The sequence below is a fragment of the Ascaphus truei genome, unplaced genomic scaffold (genome assembly GCF_040206685.1).
Source record: "Ascaphus truei isolate aAscTru1 unplaced genomic scaffold, aAscTru1.hap1 HAP1_SCAFFOLD_339, whole genome shotgun sequence".
NCBI classification, from domain to species: Eukaryota; Metazoa; Chordata; class Amphibia; order Anura; family Ascaphidae; genus Ascaphus; species Ascaphus truei.
Genome location: NW_027456388.1, coordinates 315,131 through 330,198, shown reverse-complemented (window position 1 = coordinate 330,198; position 15,068 = coordinate 315,131). Strand labels below are relative to the sequence as shown.

The 15,068-nt window shown below is 41.7% G+C and overlaps 1 long non-coding RNA gene across 1 annotated transcript in view; it reads left to right on the top strand.

Annotated features, from left to right (window-relative positions):
* Positions 1 to 6,283, top strand: part of LOC142483587 (uncharacterized) — a 63,299-nt gene extending 57,016 nt beyond the window's left edge. The window contains exon 4 of the long non-coding RNA XR_012797392.1: positions 5,481 to 6,283. This is a non-coding gene — a long non-coding RNA (uncharacterized LOC142483587). The remainder of the gene's footprint in view (positions 1 to 5,480) is intronic.
* Positions 6,284 to 15,068: the final 8,785 nt, after the last annotated feature.

Here is a 15,068-nt window from a genome sequence, read left to right as displayed (position 1 = left end):
CACACACAGCTTGGGAGGGACACCCACACACAGTATGTGGAGAGTGAGACAGCATGGGGAGAGAGCAAGCCAGCATGAGGGGGAGAGAGACAGCATGAGGGGGAGAAAGACAGCATGAGGGGGAGAGAGACAGAGAATGGGGGGAGAGAAACAAAGAATGAGGGGAGAGAAACAAAGAATGGGGAGAGAGAAACAAAGAATGGGGGAGAGAAACAGAGAATGGGAGGAGAGAAACAGAATGGGGAGAAAGAGAATGGGAGGATAGAGAGACACAAAGAATGGGAGAGAGAGAGACACAAAGAATGGGAGAGAGAGAGAGACAGAGAATGGGGGAGAGAGAATAGATGGGTGGGGGGGAGAGAGAATGGATGGGTGGGGGGAGAGAATGGATGCATGGGGGGGAAGAGAGAATGGATGCATGGGGGGAGAAGAGAGAATGGATGCATGGGGGAGAGAGAGAATGGAGGGATGGGCGAGAGAGAATGGAAGCATGGAGGGGAGAGAGAATGGATGCATAGGGGGGAAGAGAGAATGGATGCATGGGGGGGAAGAGAGAATGGATGCATGGGGGGAGAAGAGAGAAATTCCTCCACAACGATGTGAGAGACTGATAGTCATACAGAAAACGATTACTACAAGTTATTGCTGCTAAAGGTGGTTAAACAAGCTATTGAACCATAAGGTATACTTAGTTTTTCACACATGGCTTCTCCATTTTGGCTTTATTTTTGTTCAATCATGACACGGTGTAATATGTCATGTTTTGTTGTTCATCTGAGGTTGTATTTACCTAATTTTTAGACGTGCTAAGAAACAGATGATTGTTATTATGTCCTTATATGTAAAACCATGCAATTCAAAGAGGGTGTACTTTCTTTTCACATGACTGTACATAATGTACATACATAGATGCTTACATTTACACACATACACAGGCACTATTATAAATATGCATTTATATTACACATACAGATACAAGGTTTATTACAGACATGTACACATTTACAAATACAGACACATATGTACATCTCTGTCCCACACATTCATAGAGATAGACAAAGATAAACAAATATTAGATTTGCGAGCTGTGTTAAGACCTCCAAGTTGGCTCTGAATGTGCCCGAGAGGTGTTTGTTTTTTTATTTTACATCCCCTTTCCAAAGTGTATCTGGATGCAGACTTTTTTTTTGTACAGTCTGAGGAAAAAAATGTCATCTTGTTCCTCAAAAAAAAAGTTACTGTATGATAGCACCTAGATAGGTTTGGAGGAGCTATGAGTGGATTGAGTGTTAACACTTGCAAAACCAGTTAAAGATGTTTTGTGTTCAATTCAAACTCTTGAAATCAAAGGTAATTGCAGCCAGCACTAAATGCAATCACTAGGCTTTGTATATACATGAATTGTTACATTATTGGTATTTAACCTTTTAGAGTGATTAGAGTCATCTAATATATGCGTCAAAGTAAAATGTTACCTTCTTGGTGGGTCTTTCCTTAACAAAGTAGCGCGAAAATATGATAGAAATTAATAACATATAATTAGCCAAGTCATGTCATTACCTGTATTGATGTCTGCGAGCAGCACAGCGTGACAAGACTAACCCCCCAGTACTGAGGTGGACAGTGAGTAGACCACACACCCGCAGTAATGAGGGTGTGCCCGGAATGTGGATTTGGTAGTGTGGCCAAGGCCAGGGTACAAAGGTTTAGCCGTAGTACTTGCCAGATCCGGCGTGGAGAGTGAAGTGTAGTGACGTCTGTAGCCAAGGGTCGTGGCAGTAGAGGTCCGAGTAGTAGAGGTCCGTGAGCCGTGTTCGGGGTGTCCGAGAGGTAAGCGAGGTCAAGAGATTGCCGGAGTCGAGGAGCCAGAGAGGGTAAGTAGACAAGCCGGTTCGGTAACGAGATCTGAAAGGTAAGAGGGAGCTGGGCATAGGATCCAAACAGCACGAGGCAAACTAAACTATGCAGAGCGATGTTGCAACGGAGCTACAGGGATTATAAAGCGCAGTGAGCCAATCAGAGGCGTAGGCAGGGCAGAGGTAAGCTGAGGAGCCTCCTGTGATAGGATAGGAGAGATTCTTAGTGCCTTTAAAGCAGCAATACAACATTCTCCCCTCCCACTTCATTTTTCTCTTTTCACCCCTTATTTTTATATGCAAAGGATGTGTCCATGTATAATTTTACACTCTTACATAAACTGGCAATCGTTTCCTGCTCCTGTTATAAATCTGTCAAACTCCTGATTGTGTGCCTAATATTATGGCTGCTTCAGTCAGTGTAACTCATCAGCTACAATGTATTCTTATATTACTAAGGTAACATTATCTATTGTTACAGTTTACAGCGCAAACTGCTGGGAACATTGGCTACAAATTATCCCAAAAGGAAAGTTAGTAGAGCGACGCTCAATATCCGTGTGTACACACAGGCATCTTGATAGTTAAGAAAATAATCCAAAAGTAGGAACACTGTATTCGATCCATAGGCTCACATATATATCATAATCATATAAATGGGGGGCAAAAATAAAGACCTAGCGGTCAGTCTGCATGACTACCGCAAAGATGGTCAAGAATGCACACCCCACTTAAAGCATAAACATCCCCATAGGGGGCTAAGGTAATAAGATAAAGGCTGATGCCCATTACCTGCCCTGGGGGTATACTGAAGCCCGGAGCGCCAAAACAGGATAGTGGTTCCTCTGCGTGCAATCCTGGAGTGTAGAAGCAATAGAAGTGAAGTAGAGCAAAAGTGCACTGCAACGGGAAAGATTCTTTGAGAAAATATCACGGGCAAACTCCAAAATAAAATAGAGGGTATTTAATGAATGGACTCACAAGTAGATGAACATGACAAACGCGTTTGTCATGTTCATCTACTTGTGAGTCCATTCATTAAATACCCTCTATTTTATTTTGGAGTTTGCCCGTGATATTTTCTCAAAGAATCTTTCCAGTTGCAGTGCACTTTTGCTCTACTTCACTTCTATCACAAATTATCCCAAAACAGGAAAGTGTTGGAAAGCTCTTGTACTGCTTGGGAGCGGTGTTAAAACCTGCTATAGAAATCAAAGGATGCTGTAAAACGCATTCAAATGGCATTAAGAGTTGAATTTAAAAAAAATAAATGAAATGCATTAAATATTATCTATCATTACAAAACGGATTTATTTAAAAGGAAAACACATATAAGATTTCACATGTTGCTGCTTTAAATGAACAGGAATATGAGAATGCAATAGAAGAAACATTATACCTCCTTTATTTAACCTGAATTACTACACTATACACACATTTTTTTCTCCACATGGTTGTGGTTTCTTGATGGTTCGTTATCCCTTGGAAGACTGCTGAGAGAAGTCGTTTCCTGGCAGCTGCACATACTGTAGATGCCATTTAGATAGAGAAAGTTTCACTGACCATATAGAAGTGAATATAGAAATATTATATGTGATATATTTCGAGAATAGAAGTGCTGCGCCTACTACTGTATATTTTTGCGTTAGACTGATTTTGCCTCTAAATTTTTGTAAAAATATATATTTTATTCTGGTTTTTTTTATATTCAAGTAAAAGAATATGACAATGGGTAACAAAGGTGCAGAACCTGTTATATCTTATATACAAAAATATCCAATAAGTATTTCCAATTTCTCAAAACATGTCCAAGTTCTGTATACAGTACACAATTTCCCAAAGGAAATTAACTGAAAAACACAACAAATTACAGTAACTAATGCTGTCACTGAACCCTATTTTTTATATTCCAGCAGGTGTAATTCAGTAGTTCATCCACAAGAGGGTAATATCTGTCCACAATTATACATTTGATGCACTAGGCAAAAATATTTATATGATATTTATAGGATGCTGGAAACAAGTTACAATTAACACTACAATATAAATGTGAAAAATAAACAATTACTTAGCCCATATGTTTTGACTACTGTATGTCATAAATTAAAATAAGTTTTGTAAGCAAAGAGCCAATTATTTTTTAAGTATGAATTATGCTAATTTAAGCGCATTTCTAATTAATCCAGTAATCGGAAATATATTCAGCTTGTGTTTAATTGATTCCAATAAATGTTACATTATTCTTACCTTTATTATGAGTGATTTGGAAAACCTTTACATAAGTGAATTTTGGACGTTGAGACTAGTGAAAAAGTTGCAAAGATAACCTTCCTTAGTAACCACCAATTATAAGTATCTTACTTAGCTAGCATCTTGGCTTGCCAACTTCTGTGGACACTTTAGTGAAAGTTGGTAAATATTGGCAGTCACTACAATACATTTAAAATAAAGTTGAGAACAATTAATTTTTTGACTATGCAAATCAACCTTTTTGCCCATTTTTGAATCTCGGTGAAACTATTTATAAAGCAAACTGGTGCAGGATAAAGTTGTGGATGAAAGATGCTTTGAGTTATATTCATTAGTCATGGTATTATGGCATTGGCAGTATGCAGGGGTGGCCAACTTAAATCCTCAGGGGCCACCAACAGGTCAGGTTTAATAACAACCCTGCTTCAACAGAGACGGTTCAATCTGTGGCTCAATCGTTGACTCCTTGATACATATGCCCCATATGCTTCTACAGATCTGTTACTATTTGCTTTCCGTGTGGGCGTGAGGAAAAGTGCTGACGAACGGCACCCGACCGCAGCTCCCCTGCTCCCATAAGGCCTGTAATGTTTGTTGCCCTGAAGGGATTCACGCAGCGAGGGACCCTGCTTCTGAATGAGACTCCAGCAGCGTTAATCCTATCGAGCCGCAACCAGTTTGAGAGCGGCCCAGAGAGATCAGAAAGAAGACGTCCCTCTCTCCGTGTCTCCCCGTACCGCTCTTACAGCAGATCTTATTATTTTTATTATTATTTTTAGTACACAGTATTGATGCGGGGGGGTCTCCGGAGTTGAACCACCTTTAATTCAGGTCCGGGGACCGCCGGCTTTCCGAGTTATCTTCTGCAAGTTTAAATCTTCCATGTCACAGCCCACGTGACCGGGACATTGAAGCAGCCCCAAGATACTGGCATCCCCTATGGAGGTCCGTATCTCGGGAAGCAGGTAGTCTCTGGACCTGAATTAAGGATTATTCAGCTCTGGATACTCTTTGCTTCAATACTGCGAACTAAAAATACAAATAAAAGCAAAGCTTCATTACCTTAGTGGTTAACCACCACCCGCCTAGTAGGCCTAACCACCCTCCCTGAGGAAACTACTCCAACCCCCCTGCAAATCGTGCTTTTGCCCATTGAGAAGCATAATAACTGTAACAAAATACACATTACAATAAAATCAGGATATACAATATTTGAAATGAATTTTTAATTTTTTGGGGATAGATACTATATGTGTATTTTATTTTGGCTTACCTATGCAGATAGTCTCCGACAGAGGCTCTCAATTCATTGCGAGGTTCTGGAAGGTTTTTTTTGTCATTGTTTGGTGATGGACATCTATTTTCCCTCCGCAGTCCAATGGCCAGACCGAGAGGACCAATCAAATATTGGAACAGTTCCTCTGGTGCTATGTCTCTGAGCAACAGGACGATTGGGCGGACCTCCTGCCTCATGAACTCCCTGCCCCAAGAGTCTCTGAAGTGCTCTCCCTTCTTTGCGGAACTACGGTATAGCCCGACTACCTTTCCCTGCGAATCCCCGGCAGTAAGTGTCTCTGCTGCTGATACCAGGGCCGAAGACCAGAAGGATCTCTGGAAGGGCATACAGGCGACTCTGCTTGGCGGTAAAGACACAGAAGAGAAGCGCGGATAAACATACATATATTACCCAAAACACAGGGATAGAAACCAGCTGGATCCATACGCTTAAAACCCTCATACCACAGGGTCTGAATGTGTACATAGATCTGGGTGCATTCCTAATAAATTAACATCATTAAGGAGGGCAACGCCACATATTTATATCACCCTCTCTGTAGTTCAGATACATGTCTCTAAAGAGAAATATTTACACAAGTGTCATAGCAGAAACAGAAAAATTAAGTGCGCTACTAAAATAGATTCCGGGATGGTGAAAATACAAAATTGAAATGTAGTGAGGCTGTTATTCAGACCCCAAATACCTCAAAATATTCAATGTGAAACTGACACATTTGACAATAAATTGGTGAAAAATACATAACCTTATAAGTGCAATAAGAGAGCGTCTGCAGCTGTTGACCAGGGGTGGCTCCGAACACCACACACTAAAAGAGAATAAAGGCAAAAAAAAAGCGCACAACGCTCAATTTGTAGTGAATTTAGTATAACATTTTTTTTTCCAAAAAAGGGGGTAAGTATTCTGCGTACATCAGTTCAATTCTTTAAAAGCATTTCATGTTACAAGACATGTGTTACTGAAAGCTGGAACCGCACAGGTACAGGAACCGTCATCTAGTCACTACCAGGTGGTATTCGGAAGACGTTGCTCTGCTCGCGGTAGGTGGCCCCTCACAAGTGGGTACAAAGAATCCTCCTTGCAGCAGGCGTCCAATAGGGTTTCCTCTCACGGAAGTACCCACTAATATTTAGAGTAGATTTCTCTGGTTTTACATGTCCATCAATAGAGCCAAATACCCCTCCTTACTTAACCAAACGGCGGCACTGGTTATTGTGACCCAGAGGTATATTACAATATAGTGGCTAAAACAGGATAGTTCACAGATCCGTATTGGTACTAGTAGCTTTAGCCGCTATACTGTGGCGCCTCTGCAGTGACGTCACTGACCGTCGCTTTGCGCTACCGGTGTTTGCTTTGAGTCAAAGTCTTTTACTCCTTATGAACACTGGGATGTTAGTCTCTATTTCTCACTGCTACCTGTGTGTGCCTTAATATATATCCCGCTAACTTATACCTCTGGGTCACAATAACCAGTGACACCGTTTGGTTAAGTAAGGAGGGGTATTTGGCTCTATTGATGGACATTAAAAATTGGAGAAATCTACTCTAAGCGGGGACTTCCGTGAGAGGGAACCCTACTGGATGTTTGCTCCAAGGAGGATTCTTCGTGCCCACATGTGAGGGGCCACCTACCGCGAGGAGAGCGACATCTTCCGAATACCACCTGGTAGTGACTAGACGACGACTGGTCCTGTAACATGAAATGCTTTTAAAGAATTGATCTGATGTACACAGAATACTTACCCTCTTTTTGGGAAAAAAATGTAAACTAAATTTACTACACTATCAGTGTTGTTCGCTGTTTTTTTTTTACTTTATTCTCTTTCACACAAGTGTCATACCTTTTCCTCTAATCTGTCACTATTATATAGTTACATAGTTACATAGTAGATGAGGTTGAAAAAAGACGTACGTCCATCAAGTTCAACTTATTCTAGATTTAGACAACAGCTACTTTATCCTATATCTATACTTACTTATTTATCCAGAAGAAGGCAAACAAAAAACCCCAGAGTCATATCATCCAATGATATCTCATAAGGGGGAAAATAAATTCCTTCCTGACTCCAAGAATTGGCAATCGGATTAATCCCAGGATCAACATCCTTCCCATGTATACTGTGTATATGGGATATGATCCCGGTCTTCAGGGCTCAGCTGTTTGTGGTATACAATTGATTAAATCTTTAATCACAAGTCATCCAGTCACTTGAGCATATATTTGGCTGTATGAGACTCACTGTGGTATATAGGCAGACAGGTGTACAGTTTATACTGGAGGAGTGACACAGAACTCTATATATACCATAAAGGCACTGTCTAAATCCCCAGTACACCAAAGTACATAACTTGTGATAAACCGTTCTGTGTTGGAGCCTCAGTAGAACAGCTGCTCAGACTTCAGGTGTGTGTGCATCACGCCAGTAACATGAATAGGCGGTGGGTTGTCCCGTGGGATCCGACGGCGGAGCACTGCGGCTGTAGACAATGGGGGCTGCAAACCAGTTCCGATTGTAAAAAGAATTTATTAGGTGGTCATAGGGAGTACAAATAAACACTCTGACGCGTTTCAGGACTGTTGTCCCTTTATCAAAGAGTAAATGCGCGTCTGCTGGGTTCTCCGTTATAAACTCTTACTCCCGCCCCCAACGATGACGTCACACGCTCTGCAAGTATCGCGTGAGTTGATGGATAAGCCTGCTCATTGGTGGATCTACTAACCAATAGCGCAACTCACAGGAGAATAGCTTCCCCTGTGGGAGTAGCCTCGGAGTGTAGTGAACAACGGAGAAGCAGCCAGGAAAAACAAAACACTGAGTGAATAATATAAAAATATGCTAAGTAACACTATACTAATTGAAGATTAAAAAGCGCAACGTTTAAAAACAAAAGGGATGGAAGACTGTATAACACATACATAATTATGCTATTTTCTTGAGGGTAAACTGGTATCAAATATGCAAATGAAGTTATATATCTAACATAATCCAATTAGAACAACATTATTGCTCTGCTTATCTATTGCAAAAGTTATGTTCACATGCCTCAAATGAATAAGAGGGTAGTGTAAGTCTAGGATGACAGTAACTATACATATATGATGATATCACCTGGAAAAAATACAAAGTAAATTCATGAGAACTAGACATTAGTTTCCTATTATGAAGGACCACTAGTTGGTGAATGGGAACAGATAATACCACAGTACATAAACATTAGTATTGATATAGCATAATATCTTATTTATGCATCTGATGATAACACCAAATGCATATAGGTTCTATGCCTTAGGTAAATCACACAAGCAGATATTCAAATCACTTATAAAAATAACACAGTATTCTATGCTGATATTGTAGACAGTCATATTGTATGGGTCTAAGGATCAATATGGTATCCAACAAAGAGAAGGAATACATGACATAACTCCATAGAGTACATAAAAAGATGTATGTAACATGGCTATATGTATTATATGTGTGTAGACATAAATTCTTGTTGCAGATGGCTGTGCAAATTATATATGCCATGTTGTTTAATCAAGAAAATGTTTAAGTTCCCAGTCTAGATTCATGCCCCTGGGTGCCAATGTCCCAAGGGCATAAATCCAGAACATTTCTCTCTTATTGAGGAGAGATTCTCTATCTCCTCCACACACATGAGGGCGTATATGCTCGAGTGCACTAAAAGAGAAATTCTGCAAAGAACCAGATTGACATTTGGAAAAGTGACGTGCAACTGGGTATCTCACATCTTTGTTTCTAATTGTTCTAACATGTTCTACAATCCTCTCTCTTAGTGGGCGGATTGTCCTGCCCACATAGGAGCTACCACAAGTGCATCTCAATAGATATATGACAAATTTAGTATTACATGTCATCAGGGAATTGAGAGTATGAGTTCTCTTTGTATTAACATTTAGTATGTGTTTTATGGGGGAGGCATGTCGGCACATTCTACAATCACCACAACTGAAAAAGCCTTTGACTTTGGATTTAAAGTTATTTTTGTTGGGATTAAATAGACCAGGTGAAATTTTATTGGCTATTGTTTTTGCCTTCTTGAAAACTATTTTTGGCTGATCTAATATATAGTCATCCAGGTCCTTGTCAAGTTTGAGTATGTCCCAATGCTTTTTCAAAATGGTTCTGATTTGATTAGCCTGTCTAGAATAGGTGGTAATAAACAGTGGTGAAACCTCAGTGGATGTCGTATGTTTTTGTATTTTTGATTGTTTATCGGATTTTGTTTGTTGTAAAAGTGCCGACCTGTCCATCTTTAGTGCATAATTTAAGGCACTATTGATGTCCTCATCCCTATTATGCCTTAAATTAAATTAAATGGTACTAGCACCAGGCTTATTTGGATTACAATGTTGGGGTGCTTGCTGTTATAGAATCCCTTGTTCTACATATATTTTGTGTTTATATTACTGTATGCTTATTTGCATGTCTTAGACAGGTCTGCAACCCTGCCTTTCACCATTATCACCCAGCACACAGCAGTTCCACTGCACATATAACCACACACACACACATACATACACACAGTTCAGAAAAAACAGGACACTTTATTTTTCACGCACAAAAATAACTACATTCTCATAAAAATGTTATTATTTAAAGGTCTATCACAGTAGATTATTATATTTAAGAATTATTTGATAATTTAATAAATATTCTATGGAATTGGTGACGGATGAGGACCTCATTAAGTGCATAATTACAAAATGGTGTTTGGCAAAGAAGTTAAGTATATTATAAAGTGTTTGAGACAGAGTAAGAATTATTGTCCAAAAGACTTACATTAAATTTTTCCTAATAAAGGATGGTCGCTAGGAGGACTGAAAAACTAATTTATAAAACAACGTATCGTTCAGTCGTGGGAGCGGCTGGATCAACGCGTTATTGATGATGCAATCAGACAGTGGAGTTATCGTCTTTGGCGTGTGTTTCAGAAGGAGGAGGACATTTCAAACACACTGAACCATTCTTTGAAGTGAAACGTTGTAGTAACTTTAGTGTTTCAGATTAGATTACAACAGTTTAACACATTTATGAGCTACGAAGGAAAAAACTCTATTTCTTGTTTAATGAATATGAATGAAAGGCTAAAGGATCGGATCTAAACACTGAACCTACCGCAGTGTATCTGGGTATTTGTTGACATAATACAGTGACATCAATTTAGTTAACATCAGTTGATTGTCTACATTGTGCTTCTTATATAGTGCTAATATACAAAACAGACCTAGAATTATGCAGTGTTCGACAAACCTATACATTTGCACGCCCCGGGCGAGTGGATTTAACATCGTGGCGAGCTCCTATTGGCCCAAGCAACACACGTGTGGTACTAGGTGGCGAGTAGATTTTTTTGTTCGGCGAGTAGATTTTTTTGGTGATTTGTCGACCACTGTAAATATGTATGTATATATGGTGTGTGTGTGTGTGCGTGTACCTGCGCATGTATATAATGCATGCATAGTATGCGTGGTGCTGCTCGCTGGATGCATGATGTGTGTAATAAGGACATTCATATGTAGAACACAAAAACTATCCTCAAAAGAGGGGATAAGATCAAAGAAGCCCCCGCTTACATGCACACCACCTTTAATAATGTTATGATGAGACAGTATTATTACCCAGATGTCTGGGAGAGTAGAATACTATATATACAGTACAAAACAAATAGTCAAAATGAGAATGCTAAATATGTATTGGGGTACTTAATGTAATTAAAACTATTTTTATTATAACCAAATAATAAAATAAATGATCTCTTAATTAACAAAAATTCTATCCATAAGGTAGCCCTACAGAAATGTCATAGAACTATACTAGTGGGCAGGTAGCATTAGTGACGTAGGATAAAAGGAGAGGGAGTATCCATCAGTATGTACAGTACACAGTTACAGAAATGTAACTGCAGAGAAGTTTATTTGCTACATGTATTGATATTAGTGTATCCAAGAGCTCTGTTGATGTGGGAGCTTGTATCTGGTATTCACTTTCAATCACACACTAATATTTACAATGTTACAAAATTCTATAGCTACAGAAAAACGTCTCCTGCTGTATCGATTTGTACTAGAGTACACTAGTATGAATTTGTGTAGCAAACAAACAAGCTAAATTATATTAAGTAATGGATTTTATGGTTTGCCGCAGTGGCGTACTGTACCTACAATTGTTGGGCCTAACCCTGCAAAATGTTTTAAAGGCCCCAACAAAAATGTTAAATAAATCAGACATTTTTATTACAATCAAATAAAGATTCACGCAATTCCCCTCATCACACTCAACCCCACTCCCTCTCACTCATCCCCACTCCCTCTCACTCAATCCCCACTCCCTCTCACTCAATCCCCACTCCCTCTCACTCAATCCCCACTCCCTCTCACTCAATCCCCACTCCCGCTCACTCAATCCCCACTCCCGCTCACTCAATCCCCACTCCCGCTCACTCAATCCCCACTCCTGCTCACTCAATCCCCACTCCCGCTCACTCAATCCCCACTCCCGCCCACTCAATCCCCACTCCCGCCCACTCAATCCCCACTCCCGCCCACTCAATCCCCACTCCCGCTCACTCAACTACACACACATACTATTAGGACGTTTACCTGGTCCTGGGGGGGGGGCGGCGGTTAAGACTACTCGAGTCCCAGCGGTGCCATTGTGGGAAGGTGCACTTCTGCAGAGCTCGATTGGCCACACTGGGAAGTGTTGCACCCAACCTCCGGCACTGACCGGAGAGACAGGCAGGGCAGGAGAAGGTGGCATTGAGAGAGGGTTCTGCAGCAAGCAGAGGCCCCAGCACCTAGACCTGGAAGTTGGGCCTGAGCTATGGCCACCACTGGGCTCATCTTCCAGCGTCAGAAGTTTAGCGGAACGGTGGTTATGCCACACGTGTGCCACTGTGTGGCGCTGTTCCGTGATCTGCATCTTTCTGCTGTACATCTTTCACTTGTTGTAATATCATTAATGGCTCTGTCTGTCATTTGGCCACATGAGTAGGGGTTGTTAGAGAGTAATTTTAATATATATGTAACACCTCTCCCCCCCCTCCTATCGCAGATGGGGACCATGTGGGGAAATCTACACTTCTGTTACCTGGTGTGGTGCGTTACCTGATAGGCTCACAGAAGACCTGAACCTCCGCCACTGGGAGCCTGGGGTTACCTGATTCGTCGTACACAGCGCCTCCACCTGTAAGGGTTCCCACCTGAGTGGGGTGGTCCTCTTACAGGAACCACAATAATAAGACACGCACACAGTGTATGCTAATAACTGTTTACTATTGTAACTACTAATAATAACTCCGGTACCTGTACCACACAGAATAATGCATATAGCCGTACACATAGAAGTGCACCGGGTGTACACATCAACATAAGTATTCCCCAGAGTACCTTATGTCCAAACCCACCCACGTGTGATGGAGATAGCACTATCCCTGGACGTGTTGGTGCACTATTTATAGATACCTGCCCGGGGCTCCAGCCCGCGGGTACCGCTATACAACCGGTATGGAACCGTCTGATCCGACGTGATGTCCTCCTACGCGTGGGGTGACTTCCAGCATGGATAATATCACCACAGCTCCACACCGTCTGTACCTTGACGGGGATCCGCCTGTAGCCGGCAGGCCACAGTCACTGCTTGTGTATATAACTTATCAAATTGTGGCGCTCAGTGTATATGGTTTAAATCAACATCAGATAAACCCACAGTGTTATACATAAAATAAGAAAATAAATAGTGATACTTATACAACCACGTGTGATAAATGCTGCTGTGACTTGATGCAGGACTGCTCTTTCAATCCTCGTGGACAAGTGAAGGGTGAAAATCATCAAGAAGCGCAAATCATGTGGAAAACAAAAGAAGACAACAAACTTATGGTGCAGTATTGTGTGAATTCTGTGTGGTAAATGGCTTAGTTAGGTGTTCAGAATACTCACAAACGTGAGAGGTAAGTAGGCATATAAAGGTTTCTTTGACCCATGGGATGAAGCCAAGTGTTAGGATAGGAACCGCACTGATAATCAGGTACACTGTAGCGATCTGGTACACTTTAACCAGCGGCCCCTTAGGAATAAAATGAACCGGACATAGTGCAGACTGTACATAGAATATTTATAAAAACAAGCAAAATCCAATCAACTCACATGGTGATGGAAAGAAACAAGCGTGTAGATCACAGTGTGGATCTCTGCAAAACCGGAAGAGTGGTGTCTCAGCTGTTCCTCTGTTCTGGTATGCGTGTCACGGATGCGTCTCACCGAGGACCGGAAGTGACGTCATCCGCTTCCAGAGGCTCCGGTTTCGTCTTAGGGCATCACTCTACGCGTTTCACCTTCTGAAGAAACCTACAAGGTCCTCGGTGAGACGCATCCGTGACACGCATACCAGAACAGAGGAACAGCTGAGACACCACTCTTCCGGTTTTGCAGAGATCCACACTGTGATCTACACGCTTGTTTCTTTCCATCACCATGTGAGTTGATTGGATTTTGCTTGTTTTTATAAATATTCTATGTACAGTCTGCACTATGTCCGGTTCATTTTATTCCTAAGGGGCCGCTGGTTAAAGTGTACCAGATCGCTACAGTGTACCTGATTATCAGTGCGGTTCCTATCCTAACACTTGGCTTCATCACATGGGTCAAAGAAACCTTTATATGCCTACTTACCTTTCACGTTTGTGAGTATTCTGAACACCTAGCTAAGCCATTTACCACACAGAATTCACACAATACTGCACCATAAGTTTGTTGTCTTCTTTTGTTTTCCACATGATTTGCGCTTCTTGATGATTTTCACCCTTCACAGTCACTGCTTGGCTGGGCCTCCACCAAGATAGTCTCTATGTAACTGAGGGGTCTGAGCCCAGACCCAGCAATCAGGCTGCTCGACACTGAGGGTGTCCTAACTTAACCAAATAGCTAAAGGGGCAGATCTCCTTACGTAGGGCCTGTCCCTGAAGCAACCACAAACTGGGGAATGGTAACTTATCTGGGACCTCTCTGGGTAACTACGCCTAGTGCTAGGGGCTACTGCTCCCTGCACACACACCCTAACTCCCCCAGCTCCGAGCTCCAACTCCCAACTCCCAACTCCCAACTCTTTTTAAAAGCTGTCTAAACTGTCATCTCTCACAGCTTCACTGGTTTCCTAGCAACATGTAACTGCAGCCTCTCTTACTTGTCCCTATTCAGAACTGCCAGCGCAGGCTCCCTTGCACTGAAAAGGCCTTAATTGCAAAAGCAGCCGCCCTATTGACTAAGTCGCAGCATGTGACAATCCCCTGAGGGATACGAGGGCTATACACACCCCCTGGTAAAATCCCAACGGCCTCGCTTGGGTAGCAGACACATAGCAGAGAGTTATATAATGAAAAATGCATTGCATAGGATACACAACAAATCACGTTGATACCCGAGGCCAGCTGAGTCTCATAGTGGGGTACCCCTAACTGATTGAGTGATTGACTCCTGGGAGTCTTTTGGAGCTCATGATCAGGGGCTAGTGTCTCTGATCCCAAACCATCTCCTCCCCCTGGTAGAAAGAATAGTAAGGGTTCTTGGTGTCAAACTTTTACCCGGCCATCCGCGACATGGACGAGATGGGCAAGGAGGTCTTGCCCTTTGCCTCGGT